The 20,017-nt window shown below is 39.6% G+C and overlaps 2 long non-coding RNA genes across 2 annotated transcripts in view; one reads left to right on the forward strand and one right to left on the reverse strand.

Moving 5' to 3' along the window:
* Positions 1 to 6,819: 6,819 nt before the first annotated feature.
* LOC129030367 (uncharacterized) lies at positions 6,820 to 9,594 on the reverse strand. The gene is made up of 3 exons (XR_008500632.1): positions 9,396 to 9,594; positions 8,310 to 8,386; positions 6,820 to 8,070 (listed from the first exon to the last, which is right to left on the reverse strand). It is a non-coding gene; the product is annotated as an uncharacterized LOC129030367 (long non-coding RNA).
* Positions 9,595 to 9,629: 35 nt separating this feature from the next.
* LOC134737817 (uncharacterized) overlaps positions 9,630 to 20,017 on the forward strand; it is a 144,356-nt gene continuing 133,968 nt past the window's right edge. Inside the window, exon 1 of the long non-coding RNA XR_010123138.1 lies at positions 9,630 to 9,872. This is a non-coding gene — a long non-coding RNA (uncharacterized LOC134737817). The remainder of the gene's footprint in view (positions 9,873 to 20,017) is intronic.

The raw sequence follows: 20,017 nt of genomic DNA on the forward strand, positions 1-20,017 counted from the left end.
AGGTAGGAAGCTCTTTAAAATCAGATAAAAGGTGTTAAATAAATGACAGATTGAAGAATTTTACTACATTAAGAACTGTTCACACATTCATAGCACACACTGACATGCCCACAAATAAATTGCCAAAAGGAAAATGAAAAGATAAGCCCAAAACCAGGAGATTATGTCTTTAGCCGTATGCTAAGTACAGACACTGAAACAGAATAAATATTCGAAAAATATTTGTTGAATTATTATGAGGGACAGAGGAAAAAAAGAAGGGAAAGAAGGAGAAAAGGAATCAAGTGTTAATTTTCTTCCCATGACTCATCCTAAATTGGGCACTCAGTTCTCCCATTGGGAAAGACAGCCCTTCATGGAGTCATTAACACTTTCTCAAATGGTGCCTCTGAAATCATTTGTATATATAGATAGCTAGGCAAGCATTGCAGTGTGCAACTATAGGGCAGTGTGTGTGTGTGTGTGTGTGTGTGTGTGTGTGTGTCCTTCTAACAGTATATTATAATAGGAACAGTTGTAGGGGGAACAAAACTCAAAATAGGCTCTGATACCCAGTAGGCCTGAGGTCAAATCTCACACCAGCCTCTTAAAAGGTACATGATCTTGGTCATTTTACTTAGCCTCTTTGATCCTCAGTTCCTGTATCTATAAAACTTGGATAATATGTGGCATGCAAGTTTGATGTGAGAATGAAATGAGTTTCAGATAATCTGTTTGAAACACCTAGGACAGTATGTGTCACAGCATCAGTGCTCAGAACTATTTATTTTCTCCCTAAGGGGTTTGAACTCCAGGCTTCACTCACATCCACACACTGCCTCAAATGCCTGAGTAACCAGGAGCTGCCACATCTCTCTCCTGGTCCAGGGTAGATACAGCAGCTGAGGACATTCAGGAACTTAGATGTCTGCCATCTCAGCACCTTAGTGAATGAAAAAGCCGACATGAGCATAAGCCAAGCATACGTTACTCCAAACTACTGCAACACGCAGCTGGAATTTCGAATGTCGGAAACATTTCCCACTGCGTCGCTGGGTGGGTAATTCCCTGACCAAGCTGAAACAGGGACCTTTACAAGAGCCTCCAACGTCTGAATGAAATGTTTTCCCTGGCTCTGGACTCCCGCCCTGGATTAACAGCAGAGACATTAGCAAAACACTGACCGCAGGTTTTTATTTTCTTTTCTGTGGAATGTGGCTTGGTCCTCAGGACTGATGGTGGGTTATTTCTCCTTACATAACCATTTCTTCTCTGGAGACCATTTAGATATTAATAGGAAAGGCAAAGCTCTTTCTGTGGACCTATAAGCTGGACCACCTATTTGAAGAAGCCCCAACAATAGTAAAGACAGTCCGGTTGTCCTAAATCTGAGAAGGGTGTAAAAGCATATATGTTCAGTGAAAAAGGAACATGCAGGTTTTGACATCCAGCACTCATTCAGAGATACACACATATACATGCATTCACACACACACATGCATACATACAAGCCTGTAGAAAGAGAATGAGAGCGAGAGATGCTGAAAAGAAGGTAAAGAGGTTGCAGCATCAGTGACTTCTTCCAAATCTTTGTCTTAGTTTTTGCTGATCTAACATGTTCGTTTCCATAGCAACCTAGTGTGGCCTGGATAACAAGTGAGGTTCATTTCAGAGAGTTCTGCAGAGCCAGGCAGAGCATTTTCAACGAAAGTTCCTTCTTGTCTCCCAGGAACTGCAGTCACTGGATTTCAGGAGGTATTAATACATGTGAACTTGGTAACAAAGACACTCTCTAGCCTGGAAAAATAAAATTTCCTGCTCCTTTTAGTTTTGAGATTCTAAAATTAGCAATAAGAGAGGAAGGCTTTACAAAATCGGTGTTATCCATGCTTAAACAATAAGACAAATATTCTAAAACAAAGGATCATTTATCCTCTAAAGCAGAGATCAAATTGTTTTTAAGGGTCATGATCACAAGAGAGGGTGAAAAATTAGAAGAGGTCAGACTGGAGGAAAGGGTGGATAAAGATGACAAATTTTGGTGGGAGTGTTACAGAAACTTAAATTGCTGTTAAAGAGTTAAAGAGTAGATTGTAGTAGTAAAATGCATAAATAGGTTTATTAGGTTCTTCCATAACTGATAGGAGCTATAAACTTATACATCATGGAGATATAACTTGAGATGTCATGTAACTTGTATTTATCAAAAACAAGCACCTAAATAAGAAATAATGAATTCTATGGAGCTGTGGTGATCCCGGTGTAAGAATACAGAGAAAAATCATTAACTTGCTCATCATGTGTTTGGGAAATTGGGGCTGAACATGAGGAACTGCAGAATATCACAGAATACTTCTCAAAGGAGACAAAGTCAGCAGTCTTTAAGGAGATGCAGGTGTTAGCGCCTGAGCAGGGGAAACCAGAGCAATGAGGAAGAACATATCAGTGAAGGGAAACCATCTAGAAATACATGAAGGTGAGGTGTGAAATAGCCTGTGTGGGGACAGAGGTATAGGCAGATGGAATTAAATTGTAAAACAGAGTCTGAAGGGAGGTGAATTTGGAAAGATAGGTAAGGACCAAAATGTGAAGAGTGTTTAAAGAGCTTCTACTTCCCATCATCAGTGATGAGGACAGTTGGAAAGAGGTCAAATGCATGGCAGAGGCATGACCAGTGAGCCTTTAGACAGCTACTGTGACTGTGCCAGTGGAGAATGACTTGGACATGCCTGAAGCCAGCAAGCTGATATGCAGGTCAATAAACAGATTAGGCGAAACGAAGACAACACTCAGGATTAAGCCAGTGGTGGTTTGGAAGAAGACAATTGACATATTTAAGAATGGTGGGTGTCATCAGCTTGTGTAGGTGAGTGATTGCAGGAGGTCGATTAGGAAGCAAAGGAGAGAGTGAGGTATCACAGAGACTCTCATGTAATCATGAACTGGAGCACGGATGGGCTAGGAGAAGGACTTAGGGACATATGAAGTTAATTCATAGGTTTTCAAAGCTGATATTGCCTTTCCATATTGTTCTCATGTTCAGATTGAACACTAACAAGTCTGGATTTGAATTAAAATTATTTTTATGGCACATTTGGAAGGATAAAGTGTGAGATTGACCAGGGTATTTTTAAGAAGAGTAATGAAAAAAGACTGGGATTATCATATTAAAACACCCTAAAGTTATAACAATAAAATTCCTCTGGGATCATCCAAGGGAACCAAAGCAGTGAAAATATATAGACAGTTAAGAAAGAGAAAAAAGTATTTATAAACATTGAGGGCATGTTGAGACATTTGGTTTATTCATGAAGTAATGGCAGAGCACCTGGTTACACTTCTGAAAAATAATGTGTAGTCCCTAATTTATTACCAAGTTAAATATTCCTATACTAAAATAAAATTTTAAAATATATATGTGTATATAAATATATGTCTGCATTCTTATATAAAGGAATGAAAAAGCTTTACCAACTATGAATCCAGTTATTTACCAACTATTAAAAGAAAATATGAATAAATTGGATTACAAAAATGTTATATCAAAAGATGCCATAAATGTAATTGAAAGACAATGAACTGGCATAAAATCTGTAGTACTACATAACAGCAAAGTTAATACTTTAAATAACTGTAGTAAAATGATATAAAAAAGAAAAATAAATCCTAGTGAAAAAAAAATCAAAAAATGTGACTGGGAAAGGCATAAAAATGATTATAAATATACCATATACTTATATATGTACATAATATATAGGTAAAAAATTCAATCTCACTAGAAATATTTGCAAAGACAAAAAAAAAAACCAATGGTGGCAGGAATGCTGATTGTCAAGGCTTTCCAGGAAACAGTTTATTATCATGTGTCAAAATAATATACTTTGACCTATAAATTCCATTTCCAGGCATCTATCTGAAAATAGTGCAAAAGAATTCTATTGCCATGTTGTTTACAAATGCAAAAATTGAAAAGAATCTAAATTATTCAATAGCTGGAGGTACTTATTTAAATTGTGGTATATTTATACAGTGGAATTACATATCTATAAAAATGAAAAGTTATATAGGCATATTCCTCAATATAGAAAATCTCTTTCCAGACACTAGAAGTCAGCTACGTGAATGCAGAGTTTTTATGTATTCTGTTCACTATCATAGCTCTAGAGCCTAGACTCAAACACAAAGTAGGCTGTCAATAAATATATTTTGAAAACATGTTTGTTAAACGTGGTAGCCAGAATTCTAAAATGCTCCATGACTTTTGCCCCAGTGGCATTCCCAGGATATACTACATTACACAGCAAAAGGGATTTTGCAGATGTCATTATGGTTACTTATCAGTTGATCTTAAGATAGGGGAGGTCATCTTGATAGACCTAACCTAATGGTAAGAGCCCTTTGAAAATAGGAATTTTCCCAGATAATAGTAGAAGAGAAGGTTTGAGAGATTAGAAGTGTGGAAAGATTTGACGTGGAGGAGGCTGTCCATTGCTGAGATAGATGGTCACTGTCAAGGACCGGAGAGGAGCCTCTAGGAGCAAAATTGGTCCATGGCCAGCACCTAGCAAGAATAATAAAGGTCCTCAGTTTCGCAGTGACAAAAAACTCAAGTCTGCCCAGGACCAGAATGAGCTTGGAAGCAGATTCTTCCCCAGGGCCTCCAGATAAGAGCCCAGCTGGGCACATTATCTTGACTTTGTCCTTGTGAGTTCCTAAGCAGAGAATCCAATCGAGCCTTCCTGGACATCTGACCTGCAGAACTATGAGATAAATGGGAGTTGTTTTCAGCTAAATTTATGATAAGTTGGTGTTTAGCAATAGGAAGCTAATAAATTAGACAAAATAAGCAAATTACAAACAGCATATACAGTATGATTCCTTTTTTTGTTTATATATTCATGTATTTATGAGTTTATAGAAGAAGACCAACTGAAACATATGCACAATGATGTTAGCAGTAGGGTTTTGGTTGGTAAATTAAATTAAATTGAACAGAACTAGTTTCATTTAACTAGTAGACATCTGGGAAGTCTGATACCCCATGATTGTCATGGGCTAAATCTCATGCAAATAAACTTAAGCGCTTTTCAAATGACACTTGACCATTGGAATTAATCTCTTCTTGCTGTTTGTTCACAGAGAAGTATAGTTCTGGCTTTGAGATCTGAAAAATCAGAGTTCAAATCCTAACTTCACTGCTTAGGAGGTTTTTAAACTAGGATGATTTAAACAACCTCTTATAGTTTTAGTTTCCTTCCATCTGAAATCTGAAAGAGAATACTCACAGTGAGGATCATTATGAAGATTCAATGGGATAATAAATGCAGAGGACATAGTACCACCATTACTAAGTACCTGGCCAACTCTGTCACCTACATTCACTTAGTTGTTGTTCTTAACACTTTGATAAGCATTGAGCTCCTTTAAGAGTTTCCAATTTGGTCTTTCCCAGGATCTTTCTGTGACATGTCATAGTATTCTCTAGTGTCTAGCACAGTGCCTGGCAAATACCAAGTGCTTAGTAACTTCTGGTTCAATTAATTCACGAATGAGTAAAATGAATATCGGTAAAGTTGAATGCTTGGCTCCCAAGACAATGCAGATTGCAGTCACACAGCACTACCACGAGATGTCAGTATAAATAGGAAAGCTCTACAATTCAGGACTATTCTGGACTATCTTCCCCATCCCTCTTCTAGGGCTCCTGGGAAAACACACAACTGCATTACTGAAGGCAGAAAGCAACCTGCCAGGACTTTGCTCACCTCTCTCCTATTTTCACTGTGTGGTTTAATGCCTTAAAACGCAATTCCTGATGTACAGAGAAAAAATATCTCTGCTGAGCTTGCCCTAAATAAAGACCCAAGAGACCTCATTTGGGGCCACTTCTGTATGCCCACCCTCTTTCCTGTCCCTGCCTTAAATCTACATCTTTGGGCTTGGATAAGGAGGTGGTGCCATAAGGAAGAACACGCAGAGTCAAATTTCTGATTCCTTTACTTACTAGTTGTGTGTGTGTGTGCAAGTTTCTCAACCTTTCTAAGCTTCACTTTGTCATATGAAAAAATAAGAAAACCAATATATAGAGATTACTGGTGCAATGTTGCAACCATGCCGATTTAAGCAGAACAGCCTTCTCTAAAGACTAGTTCCAAGACTGTCCTCGAATCAAAAGGAAGTATTTTCTTTGCAATTCTGAATGGATATGGACAGTGAGCCCACAACTACTTGGCCTAGAGCATTCTATCTCCAACAGGTGCACAAGTCTCTGAAAAAGGCTTACTTTGACATGGCCCCCAATGGTAATTTACACTTGCAAAAACACACTCTGGAGCACAAAGATTGTTCCTCAGCTCAGCAGACTCTAAAAAAAGGGTATGGATGTCATTGTCTCTCTGGCTTCCTGTGGTCTCCATAAAACCTCCAAGTAGAGTATTTTGGGCTCATAAAAATGTCCGCAGCCCATTTCTCATCTGCTTTAATGATGTTTCCTAATGGTTAACGTTGAGATTGGCATCTTTTCTCTGGGGAAAGTGTTGTGAGACTGGCTTTCCCCTTCCCCAAAATAGCTGGTGCAAACAGCCCATAAGCTGGAATGCAGAGCTAGGATTTTTCTCTTCCCATGAAGAGATATATCCTCCAAGATATGAGAACTCTACCTCATTTTTTTGCAGTAACAGCAGAGCGGCCCTATTGCCACTGGGAAACAGTTGACACACCCGTTCAAGGAACTCTCTCATGGTGTGCCCACCAGGAGGGAGGAATGAAATAGACAATAAAGAAAAAGATATTACTTAACATAGATTATGTGTGAAAAGGGTTTTATGAGCTACATTTTATAGATTAAAAAATCTTGTTTTATTTTGTTTAAAATACAGACTCATTTCACTTGACTGAGCCACTTCAAGGAAGCTAAGATAAAATCCAGTCATGCCCATAAATAGCCGTAGGGATAAACATCATCCTGACACACAGAACTGTGATGAGAATGTGGTGGGGTGGAGGAAGGGGGAAAGGTGCATACTAAATAGAACGCCCTGAAAATGTAGGGGAAGGAGCAGTTTGTTCTCACTGGAAACTTCTTAGAAGCTGGCTGGCTGAAACAAGCCCATCCCTCTGTCATCATTTAGGGAACACTTGCTCTCTGTGGGCCTCCTATGGAGCACAGCCCTGCCTCCATCACTCACATTAACACCAGTGTAAGTGGGGACTCCTAGAGTCCAGCCACGCAGTAGCTCTATGCAGGGTTAGGCTTTTTATTGGGTTCTGGGCATATATGGATGAGTAATGCCCAATTTCTGTCCTGCAGGGGCTCACAACATAGTGAGAATAAAAATGCATAAACAGCTAGTTTTTTTTTTTTAAGTACTTTTAGAGAAGCGAAGAGGTGCTCTTGTGGCATGGCAGAGCTAAGCACCCAGTTGCTGAATCTCCCTTGGCTGACAGAAGCTTCTTCTTTTCTGAGTCACAATTTGCTAAAGAACATATTGCTGCTCCCTTTTGGTGTTACGTTTGATTTTACATAACAGAAATGTTTTTTTCTGATGACTTTGCTTTGTGTTTGTACTTAAGTGGTTGAGGAATACCCTCTAGGGCATCATAAAGATCTAAATTTAAATCCTGGCTCCTACCCCTTGGTCCTTTAGTTTCCTAATCCCCCCAAACAGGAAAAACAATACATCATTGATTTTTTTTTTAATTTGTTGCTGTTTGGGAAAACGGGGGATTAATGAAGATGATATGTGTAGTTTCCATCATAGTGGCTACTGCCTAGTAGAAACTCTATAAGCAATGACTCTCTCTTTCCCCACCCCAAGCCCATAGCTCTATCTGGACAGGCAGGCATGCACATGTGCTGCTATGTAAATAGTGCTCCTAATATTAAAACTAAACACTACTATCCACCCTCTTCTGGGTAACGGTTATGTCTTTCTTCTTCCATCACAATCATAGCTGTTGATTTTACTGCTGCTGCCTTCTTTGCTAAGAATGACGTCTATTTATATTTTCTGTCCTAGAGTCCTGTTCTTCCATCCCCCAGGAAATGACTTTCAGCAACCACGGTATTAGGAAGTGGTGTAAAAGTTTAACCTGCAGGTGGAGAGATGAGAAACTCATTATTCTTCAGCATCTTTTGTGATTCTAATTTTCTTTCAGATGCTCTTCCTCTCCCACCCCTCCCCCCAAATTATGTTGCATCTGGGTGTCTAAATCCTGCTCACAGCTGTGCCAGTGCCTTCTCCACTCTTCCCATCTGCCTGTTTGTTTTTCTTGGTTTTAGTTTGCAGTCTGCTATTTTGTATAAGCAAAATTATCCTTTCATGTCTTACCCATTTCGGCAGTTTCTTCTGGATATTGTAAACTGCAGCATCTGTGGTGCTTGTCTTCTAATTATATTTCCAGCCTCCTAATAGGAAGGGTGAACAGGCATATGGAATAGCAATACGGAGCTTTCTATATCTCTGACCTCCATGGAGGACTCCTCGCAGAATCTCCAAAGCTTTCTAGGGAGATACATTAAGGCTGGCTTCCTAAGATAATGCACAAACTTCTGCTCTATAGAGATGACTAGAACACAGATTTAGACATAGCTCCTGGGCACATTTTCCACATAAATGAGTCATCGTGCCTGTAAAAGAATGACTCTATAAGTAGATACATATCTCTACTGTCTTGGTTCTACTAATGTTCACATTATTGCTTATTTTTAAACTAATTTGAACAGCTGAGTTACGGTAAGAAAAAAGACAGCAGGATTAAGAGTCAAGAGACCTAGGTTTGAGATCCAATGTAGATACTCAGTTGCTGGGGCTTTAAAGAAGGTCACTCAACCTCCTTTGGTTTAAATTTCCAAATCAGTTAAATTAGCAGCTGGACTAGATAATTCATAAGCTGAATGAGCAAAATGGACTTAATCAACCCATGGATCATTGTAGCAATATTGTATTAGGAGTTAGGAAAACCAAAATGAACTGAATACGGTTTGTCCCTGTCCTAAAGGAGCTCACAGTCTAATAATGGGAGAGAGAAATAAGAATACAGATGATCTTAGTACAGAACGTGCAAGCACAAAAGCAGGAACAGTCCTCTGCATTGTTTATAGATTGACCTATTCCAGGACCCAACAACTATTTTTTTATAAATGGCAAAATAATACGTATTTTAGGCTTTGCAGCCCACACGATCTCTGGTGCAACTACTCTGCCATGATAGTATGAAAGCAGCCATAGATAATAAGCAAACAAAGAAGTGTGGCTGTGTTCTAGTCAAACTGTATTTATAAAAGCAGGTAGGAGGCTGGACTTGGCCCACAGGCTGCAGTTTGCTCACCCCTGATCTATTCACAAACAAATCTCATTGAGGTTTGCTCCGTGAGTGGCTGCTCTGTTCTCTTCTAAGAAAGACAAACTCCGTACTATTGAGAGGTGACAGCGTGCTGGCAGTCCTCACAGCCCTCGCTCGCTCTCTGCGCCTCCTCTGCCTGGGCTCCCACTTTGGCGGCACTTGAGGAGCCCTTCAGCCCACCGCTGCACTGTGGGAGCCCCTTTCTGGGCTGGCGAAGGCCAGAGCCCGTTCCCTCAGCTTGCCGGAAGGTGTGGAGGGAAAGGCGCGGGCGGGAACCGGGACTGCTCGCGGTGCCTGCGGGCCAGCGCGAGTTCCGGGTGGGCGTGGGCTCGGCGGACCCCGCACTCGGAGCGGCCGGCCGGCCCCACAGGCCCCGGGCAGAGAGGGGCTTAGCACCTGGGCCAGCAGCTGCTGTGCTCAATTTCTCCCCGGGCCTTAGCTGCCTTCCCACGGCTCGGGGCTCGGGACCTGCAGCCCGCCATGCCTGAGCCTCCCCGTCACCCTCCATGGGCTCCTGTGCGGCCGCAGCCGATGTGAAGAGCACTCAGGTATGGCTTGCTTTTTTACAGTTTCTATTTAGCATTTAAAACAGAGCCTAGGACAGAATAAACCCTCAAGACCCTTGATATAGATTGGATATTTGTCCCTGTCCAAATCTCATGTTGAATAGTAATCCTCAAAGCTGGAGGTGGGGCCTGGTGGAGGTGTTTGGATCATGGGGGCGGATTGCTCATGAGTTGGTGCTATCTTCCTGTGTGAGTTCTCCAGAGATCTGCTCATTTTAAAAAGGCACATCCCCTCCGCTTTCTGTCTCTCTTGCCCCTGTTTTTGCCATACGAAGGGGTAGCTCCCCCTTCACTTTCCGCCATGATTGAAAGCTTCCTGAGGCCACCTCAGAAGCCAAGCAGATGCTCCACCATGCTTCTGGTAAGGCCTGAACAATCGTGAGCCAATCAAATCTATGGTCTTTATAAATTACCCAGTCTCAAGTATTTCTTTATAGCAATGTAAGAACAGCCTAATACAACCCCCAAAATGTGTTGCTGGCTGGCTGGATGCGTGACAGAATTGTGGCCGGGCACGGTGGCTCACTCCTGTAATCCCAGAACTTTGGGAGGCGGAGGCGGGCGGATCACGAGGTCAGGAGATCGAGACCATCCTGGCTAACACAGTGAAACCCCGTCTCTACTAAAAATACAAAAAATATTAGCTAGGCGTGGTGGCGGGCACCTGTAGTCCCAGCTACTCGGGAGGCTGAGGCAGGAGAATGGTGTGAACCCGGGAGGCAGAGCTTGCAGTGAGCTGAGATCGCGCCACTGCACTCCAGCCTGGGCGTCAGAGTGAGACTCCGTTTCAAAAAAAAAAAAGAAAAAAGAAAAGAATTGTATGGAGGAGCATGCAGTTATTATCTACTGTAACCTGATGAGAATATCAGGTGGCTGGAAATGTTTCATAGAGCAGGTGACAGTCTGAGGTGGGATTTGCAGGCAAATAAGAAGACAAGGAGATTATGTAAAATATCTCAATGTGAAAGATGGATTTCACTCATTTACACTTTTCTCCCTCGTCGAATCTCAAAATATTTAGTATTATATTATTATTTTTAATTATAAGTATGATTTTATATTTATACTTTTTTATATTTATATTATTTTATATTTAAACACTTTCTTATTTCACCAGTTCTGATCAATATTTAATTATTATTACCAGATTGTGAATTAAGTATACTGGTCCCTTTACATTGCTGAATTTTCTTACCCAACTGTAAATTCCTTCTTTATATCAGCTATCCTTTTCCATTAGTGGTGATTTTTATATATGGTCATATAACCACAATCAGAACTTCTGGTTTTTGTCCAAAGATTAACTCTACACATTTACACTTACATGATTATACTAGATTTATTTATATTTAATTTTTAAAATTATATAAATATTATTCATTGTTAAGCATAGATAGATCCAATTCCAAGATGTACAGAATCCCCAAAAGTGAATATTCCTACTTGGTAAAATTAAGTGGTTTTTCTTTCTTTAATTCACCTTACTTAGCATGCAACAATATAATCTACTTCATGTTTGTACCAGGCCTTTCTTATTTATCCCCTACCTTCCTGCCACTCATTACTCACACATGCAAGGTTTCTACTTGCCTTTTTGCTTCCAGCATTATTTCCCCATAACATATTAGGATATGTTTACTATCATCCAAACTCTCGATCATACTTTGTATCCGTTACGTCCACCACATTTTTTTTTTCCTGAAAACCTCCCTCTCTACCTTTCTCCCTTATCTGTACTTTGCATCCTTTCTCCTCTTTTGCCATCTGGTTTGTTGCTTTCGGGCTATATGCAATCATCCCAGCACAGCCCCTTATGCTCCTTCTGGGCAGATTCTGTTTCCTTTCCTGGTTGCCTCCTTATTTTACTGAAATAATCCTCAGGTAAAGCCCTACAAAGAAATGAATAATAAAAAAATGGTTTTGACCTCTTCGCTACCTGAAAAGAAAAATATTTTTATGCCTGATACATAATTTGGTCCATGTATCATTTATGATGCATTCCATACCCCAAAATGGCTTAGGTAATAAAGATTCTTAATTATCTCAAATAACAGGAAATCTGGAGGTAGGTGGTACCAGGCTTGGTTCAGTAGCTAAACAATGTTATCAATGACCCAGGCTCTTTCCATTATTCTACTTAGCCATCCACAGTATGTTGGCTTATGACCTCCTGGTCATAAGTTGGATGACACAGATCCAAACATAATATCCTCAAAAAACTGAGTTTGAGGCAGGATGAAGAGCTGTAAGGAGAAAAAAAGACCTTCCTGAATAGCTCTATCTTCTTTATCAGGAAAACAGAAATGTTTTCCAGAAGCCCCTGAAGACGTCTTGGCTAGAATTGCATTATAATCCCACACTTCAAATAATCAATATCGAAGACAAGAGATTTTGTCATGATTGATTTGGACTAATAATGATTCATCCTCCAGGACTGTGGAAGGCTCCCTCAGCATATTTCTCTCAAGAAATGCCTTAAAAACTGGAAATGTGCTTACAAATAGGCAGAGAAGAAATGGTTGGTGGGTAGGAAGCCAAAACTTTCCACCACTTTTGAGCTATAGTGTTCTCTGTTGAAAAACTATCCTCTGAATTTATTAAGTTATTGCTCTATTGTGTTCTTTTTTTTTTTTTTTTTTGAGATGGAGTCTTGCTCTGTTGCCCAGGCTGGAGTGCAGTGGTGCGATCTCAGCTCATTGCAACCTCTGCCTCCCGGGTTCAAGCAATTTTCCTGCCTCAACCTCCTGAGTAGCTGGGACTACAGGCATGCACCACCATGCCCGGCTAATTTTTGTATTTTTAGTAGAGTTGGGGTTTCACCCGGTTGGCAGGACTGATCTCAAACTCCTGAACTCAAGATAGTTCCTCCGGCCTCAGCTTCCCAAAGTGCTGGGATCACAGGCATGAGCCACCGCACCTGGCCCTCTACTGTGTTCTTGCATCTTGTATTGCTAACGAGAAATCCAGTGCCTGTTACTTTTCATTCCTATGGTGCTTTTAAAATCTTCTTTTATTCCAGTGTTGAAAATTTCTAATTTCTAATTTCTACAAGGGTGTGTCTAGTTGTGACTTTCTTTTTCCTTTTTTTTTTTTTAATTCTGCCCTTCATCTTTGAAAATCTTTTTTAAAACGTGGTTTATTTGAGATCATGGAGCTGGCTATTTGCTAAGGCAAGACTCAAACTTATTTCCAACTAGCAGTGAATGCTGGCCTGTCTTACTTCCTTCATGCACTCTCCACAATCCAGTTCTGTTTCAGTTTGGACCCTGCCACCCGCCTCCAATATTATCTCCAAATTTTGAATTCATTATACACTTAGTTGCCAAATTACTTATGCTAATGAAGCCAAGGCCAGCATTTTGCTCCCTACCTTAAGCACTTCTCTATTTTTGACTAAACCCTACCTTTTCCTCCACTTCCCATCTGTGCACCAGGTGGGCCCACTGATCAGCAGTGAGCCAGGAGGGATTCAGGAACCATTAGGTTCTCGTTAAGCACAAGTGCCATTCATTGATGGACATCTATCATGCCTCTGTTCATACTAAATTGTTTAAATCTTATTTTTGTCAATATAATAATCTAGACATTTAAAAATCAGTAAAAGTCACTTGTACAAGACAAGATCATCTCCATAATCTACTATTGCTGTTAATTTAAGCTACCAAGTTTTGGGGGTCATTTGTTAGATAGTAACATAAACTAAGACATTAACTAAAAGGCTGAATAAACTGTTTTGAAAGAATATATAGAATATTTTGAAAGCGTATATGTGCCTGTGTGGGTGTGTGTGTGTGTGTGCGTGCGTGTGTCTCAAAATAATAAAGGATATTGCAAGAGGCCAAAAATAATGAGAAACAGAAACCACTGGAGACAACTACCGCCCTGGTATATCAGTTAATACCGTACGTGTAAAGGTTAAACCACCACGGACCTCTATATAAAGTCAAGACTCCAAAAGAGCAATGTCCTCAGGGAATGGATAAAATTGAAGAAAAAACCAACAAACTCTAACATAGAAGGACACTGAACTGAACTGTATCAACTTTGACTCTAGGTGGAGGCAGGCAAATATCTCCTCTTAGAATTTATAACCCCATGTTTCCATTGCCCACACAGTCTACAAGAACCCCGCCAAACATTTGTTTGATATGGTCCTAAACTGGTAGTACTCCCAGGGGAAAATAATTTTGTATGTGAGCCAAACCTCATGCCCAGCCTCAAGTAAGTCACAAAATAAATCTCACCTGTATTACAGGTACTGTCTTCCTCATCTTTGCTACATTTGATTCAATTTGAGCTAAAATTTACCTTCATGTTTTAGGGGTTCATTTTCTTTTCCAATTTTGCCTTGGCCTTTCTGGAATACCATGTCATCACTCAGATTATTGGTGAGTATTGATTAGGTGGTGCCCTAAAGATTAGAAAATCTATATGAGTGAAAAAAAGCTTCTATTTAAGATTAGATATAACTAAATTTAATTATAGTGCTATAATAAAGCTTAAAATTGTGTTTTGCTTCCTTGACTTGAGGCATGCTATATTCCTACTTAGAAAGCTTTTCTCCTGTTTCTATTTTGAGGAATTCTTTTATTTTTTAAAGTTTCCCTGACATACTGCCCCTGTTATCTTTTTTACCATATAAGCAAAAGAGTTAATTGCCTTTTTTCTGTGTTCTTATGGCACCTTATTCTTCAGGATAACACTTAGATGTGTGGCTTTCCCTACCCACAATTAGGAGCCCCTTGAAGACAAAATCTATGACTCCTTAAAGTCACTGTCCCCAGCATCTAACCAAGAATCTGACACACAGAGGATACCTCATAGTCACTGTATTTAATACATACACATGCTTTGAATCCAAAATTAAACTGAAAGACAATGCAAGCTCAATGTCTGTCGCTCTTTCATAGGAAACTTCCAGTGTGGACCACAGGAAGAAAAATCAAAGTAATCCACCCTCCCACATTTCCCACATCCTTCAAGTCACACTACACTGAGTAAAGGTCTCCCGACACTTTGGCAATACCCATGTGTCTTTCTTTAACAACCAGAAATTATGAGGCCTGGACAGGATGCAAATTGTTCTCAGTCAGCCTGGGAAATAGCTAAGGGAACATGAGGCAGATGAAAATGATCTGTTTTGTCTTTCCTTCCTTGGCCTTTGGGAAGCAATGTCAGCTTCGATAAACATCAAAAATATAAGAAGCACAGAAATCAAGTGAGTGGGTGCCCTTCTTTCCCGTCCATTACCATTCCCGAAGATGGCCCGCTGATGCTGCTTTATTCTGGGAGTCTTGAGCCTTCAAGAGCTCTCATGTCCCAACCTGTCCTTAAGACACAAGGAGAGATTTAGTGCCAAGCTGAGGTAGGACATCCATCTTGAGTGGCTATAGCCACACAGGTCTGTTGCTCAATATCACAGCAGAAAGAACAGACCTAATGAGTCAGAAGCTTCATTTTTACAAGACCCCAGGTCAATCATATCACATTAAAGTCTGGATCAGTTTGGTATGGCCCTAAGTTGGTAGCATACCAGGTGAAGACAATTCTGTGTGTGAGCCAAACCTTTTAATTAGTTTGAACTGATAGAAAACTGAATCCAATTTAGTTACCAATGAAGAAAAACAACTTGGATATCTGGATTCACATCAGATGCTTGAGGATGAACTTCAGGTTTACTTCTAACTTCACTTTGGAATCACCTGGAGAACTTTTTAAAAATACACAGCTGGACTATTTGCAATAGCAAAGACATGGAATCAGCCCACTCAAATGCCCATCAATGATAGACTAGATAAAGAAAATGTGGTACATACACACCATAGAATACTATGCAGTCATAAAAAGGAAAGAGATTATGTCCTTTGCAGAGACATGAATGAAGCTGGAAGCCATTATCCTCAGCAAACTAATGCAGGAACAGAAAACCAAAAACCACATGTGCTCACTTATAAAAGGAAGCTGAACAATGAGAACACATGGACACAGGGAGGGGACAACACACACTGGGGTCTGTCAGTGGAAGGCGGCGTGAGAGGGCAATATCAGAAAAATTAGCTAATGTATGCCGGGCTTAATACCTAGGTGATGGGTTGATAGGTGCAATAAACCATCATGGCACACATTTACCTATGTAATAAACTGCTACATCCTGCACATGTACGCTGGCACTTAAAATTAAATACACAGACGGGCCACACGCATTGGATATTCTGAATTAATTAGTCTGAGGTGGGACCAGGGAATAGGTGTTTTAAAAATCTCCAGTGGTGGTTCTGATGCATGGTGATGTTTGAGAACCATTGATCTCAGTAAGAGCAGAAAAAGCCCAGTGGAGGAAAGTGATGGATCAACCATACGTAGCACTGGGACTACAGCTGAGGTTTGTGGACAGCTAGTAAGCACCCTTTAAAATCTCACTGTGTCCTTATGTGCCCGAAGTTCATCCCCAAACGTTTGATGTGACTCCACATATCCAAGTTGTCTTTCTTCATTGGCAAGTAAATTGGGTTCAGTTTTCTGTCAGTTCAAACTAACTAAAAGTTTGTCAAACCTGCAGAGCAGTGAAAAGTAAGGATCTCCCCTTTTCCAGGGATTATGTTTAATGATTCATTACATAAAATAGACTTCCTGCCATGTGGGAGGTACTGTGCTTGGACCACAGAAGTGGGACCAACAAAGAATCTGAAATTACTTTGCCATTTAGTGAGCCCTGTTCCCACGTGCATGGCCATAGGGCACATCCAAAGAAAGCTAATGGGGCCAGGAGTATTAAGACAAGGAGGTGGAGCAATTCATTCTCCAGTTTCCCTGAAGATATTACACACATGCACTTTGCTCAGGAAGTGGTCTCTCACCTAATCCCTGAAACATTAAAAATATTGTAGTAGCCTTAGAAAAAGAAGAGAAATGTATATTTTTAAACCTGACAGAAAAAAAGCATATTTAAGCATTTAAATATTGCTAAAGGAAAAACTTCTTTTATTAATTAAAAAAAATCAAAGAAAATGTATATGTTTTAGGAAGACTATGTTTTATGATTTTTAAATTAATAAGTAGTTAATACTGTAATTGTTTCTTTGCATAAATGAGCTATTATATAAAATGAGTATATTTAAGATAACCACATACTCATTCCTTTCCTTTCTTCATATGCAGTACATTTTCTTTAGAAGCCAAATTTGTGCTTTGGAAAAGGCAGCTGAATAGCCAAAGTTGTAATTTTATGAAACCACAAAAGACTCTTCTAAAGGAATCTGACTTGAAAACACACTGCAAGGAAATTAATAGTCTCAGTTCAAACATCCTCTTTAATCCATCTCATTTTGCCTCATAAAAAAGAGAAGAATGCAGTTGTCAGGCTGACTTAGGAGAAGGACAAGTATTGGGCAACATGCTGTTGGCGTGAGGCTATGGAACTTCTTTCTGGGGTATCTCAGCAGCCTTCGGGGAGCTGCCAGGGCAGAGATGTGTTGTGTGTCATTATCAATTTGCACTCTGATTTCCTAACAATTCAAGAGGCCTTTTGACAAAAGCCTCCATTTAGATCTAATAATAACTCTGGATTTTTGCTAAACGTCTCACAACCTGGGAACAGGCCCAATTGCTAAACATACTTGCACTGCATGAGTTTCTTTTACTGAGCCCAGAGGGGACGGCCAAGCAGACTAGAAAATGTGTGCGGGGGAAATGTTCTCCCTTTTAAAAGTTATTTTCAAAAGAATTTCTTCAGTTCATTTATAAAGTCCACCTGAAAGATTATCGTAATTGTAGAACAACTGCGGGTTGTCGAGTCCTAGCTGGGATTATAGCAGCTAAAATTCAATAGCTGTGCTTTTCCTGTTGCATCATGTAATTGTAATATCTAATGGATTGACCTACTTCCCCAACTTAGTCACAGAACATGTAGTCCATTTCCAATATGCTGCAATATGCACGTCAACCTTCCTATGTCCTGAGGGGCGTATTCAAAATGTATCATACTCTATTTCTATTGATTTTTTCTCATAAGGATACATAGAAATGCCTCAGCCCCTTTGTGTCTCAAAATATTTCTTGAATTTGTTCAAAGAGAACAGTATTTCTTAATTGCCTCTTTCTTCTAATCAAGTTCTTATCATTAAAGTAAATATTCAACATTCCTTTCAGAATTTTTCATGTTGTCATATGAGAGCCACATTTCCCAGATTGGGCAAATTGTAAGGGAGAAGAATAGGGGAAAAAGTCAACAGAAATGGGGACTGGTGTGCTGGTATGGGAAGGGACAGGATGATGGCAGAGTCCAATTCCAAGATCAGTAAGTGTTCCATGGCTTCGTTAAAATGTCTTAGATACCTTGCCTTGTCTCTGTAAAACTTCCTGAAGTTCTCAAATCATTTTGCCTTTGCATCCCAATTCCTAATCCGTTATTGAATTTAGGTAGGTGTTTTCTTCTTCTCCTTCTGTCTCTTTTGAGACATTGGTATGTCCAATATGAAGTAGGGAGAGGCCCAAGGAGGAAGCAGATAAACTCAAGCTATCACAAACAAAAACAAAAGAAAATTCCCAAACTACTGTTCTGTTACTTTTAGTAGTTCATTCAAAGGGCATTAATGAAGCAGAAGGTTGAAATAATGGATTAAAATTTAGTTTACCATCTCTTTGGAAATGTAATCATTTCCAATTATTTAATTGCTTGCATGTGCTGGATATGAGGTTTACATCATGGCGCCAGCATGAAGCAGCTCTACATTATGTCTAGTTGGATTACCCAGCTGGAACTAGAGCACCTTTAAAAATCTTCCCAAGCATTGGTCATCCAGCCTCTCTCTGGACATTTCCAGAGACAAAACACTCCTGATGTAAGTCTAGCAGTCAGCTCATTGCATAGGTGGTGAGTCCAAAAACATTAGAATGTGGTTCCTTACATTGAGTTTGTCTAGCATTCCAGGAATGTCCTCTTTAGGGGATCACTTCCATACTCTGGAGTGTAAGAAAAAAATCCATATTCTTTTCTACATGACTGCTTCTTGGGAAGAGTTGATTCCAAAATTATCATGTCAATATTTGTTTAGACTAGAGCTTTTGAAATGCCATATAAACTTCTATGAATAGAGTGCCATCATGGAAAAAGGCCTTTAGCAATTCATCACATTTGTTTCCATTACTAAACATAAGAGACAAGGTACTTCTACAGGAGGAAGAGACATTTTAGTACTTAGTATATATTCAGGTTCTTTCTATACAGCAATTGAAAATCAATAAAAAGTACTTTAAATTATTCACAATTTAGACTTACATATTCTCTTTTTTGGGGAATTAATCCTAAGGAAATCAGCCAAAATTTTGGAGAAGTTTGTAATTCATTTCTATTTTCCAAAAGTTTTTTTTAAAGAACATACTTTTTAGTGTTAAAAGTTGTATTCTTTTAAAAGGGTCTAGAAAAGCTAAATCTTTAAGAAGGACACTAAAAGGACACAGAGTGACTGAGCTCACTTTTTTTCATGTTAAAGAATGTTTATTTTATTATTTTGCATTTTCTCCAATGTCTGAAATCAATTTAGTAAACCATATATTCACTTAGGCCTCACTTTATTACTCAGTAACATGAAAAACAAGGTAATGATGGAATCTTACAAATTCAATATTTGCTAACCACTGCAGAAGGCACGGGTCCCATTCCATCAAACACTATTAATTTAGCAGACTAAGCCTGTATTGACAGTCTTAATCTTAACCTAATGATCTGTTTATTTAACAACTATCATTAGAAACCTCTGGCTGCACAGGAAAGGATGTTCAAAATACTACATAATTTTGGGATGCTGAGGTGGGTGAATTATTTGAGGTCAGGAGTTTGAGACCAGCCTGGCCAACATGGTGAAACCCCGTCTCTACTAAAAATACAAAAAAAAAAAAAAAAAAATCAGCCAGGCATGGTGGTGCACACCTGTGATCTCAGCTACTTGGGAGGCTGAGGCAGGAGAATCACTGGAGCCTGGGAGGTGGAGGTTGAGGAGAGGCAGAGGTTGCAGTGAGCCAAGATAGCACCACTGCGCTCTAGTCTGAGCAGGAGAGTGAGACTCTGTCACAAAACAAAAAACAAACAAACAAAAAAACCTAAATAATTATTCCTGGGCACAATTTTC

Source organism: Pongo pygmaeus, chromosome 12 (assembly GCF_028885625.2).
Source record: "Pongo pygmaeus isolate AG05252 chromosome 12, NHGRI_mPonPyg2-v2.0_pri, whole genome shotgun sequence".
NCBI classification, from domain to species: domain Eukaryota; kingdom Metazoa; phylum Chordata; class Mammalia; order Primates; family Hominidae; genus Pongo; species Pongo pygmaeus.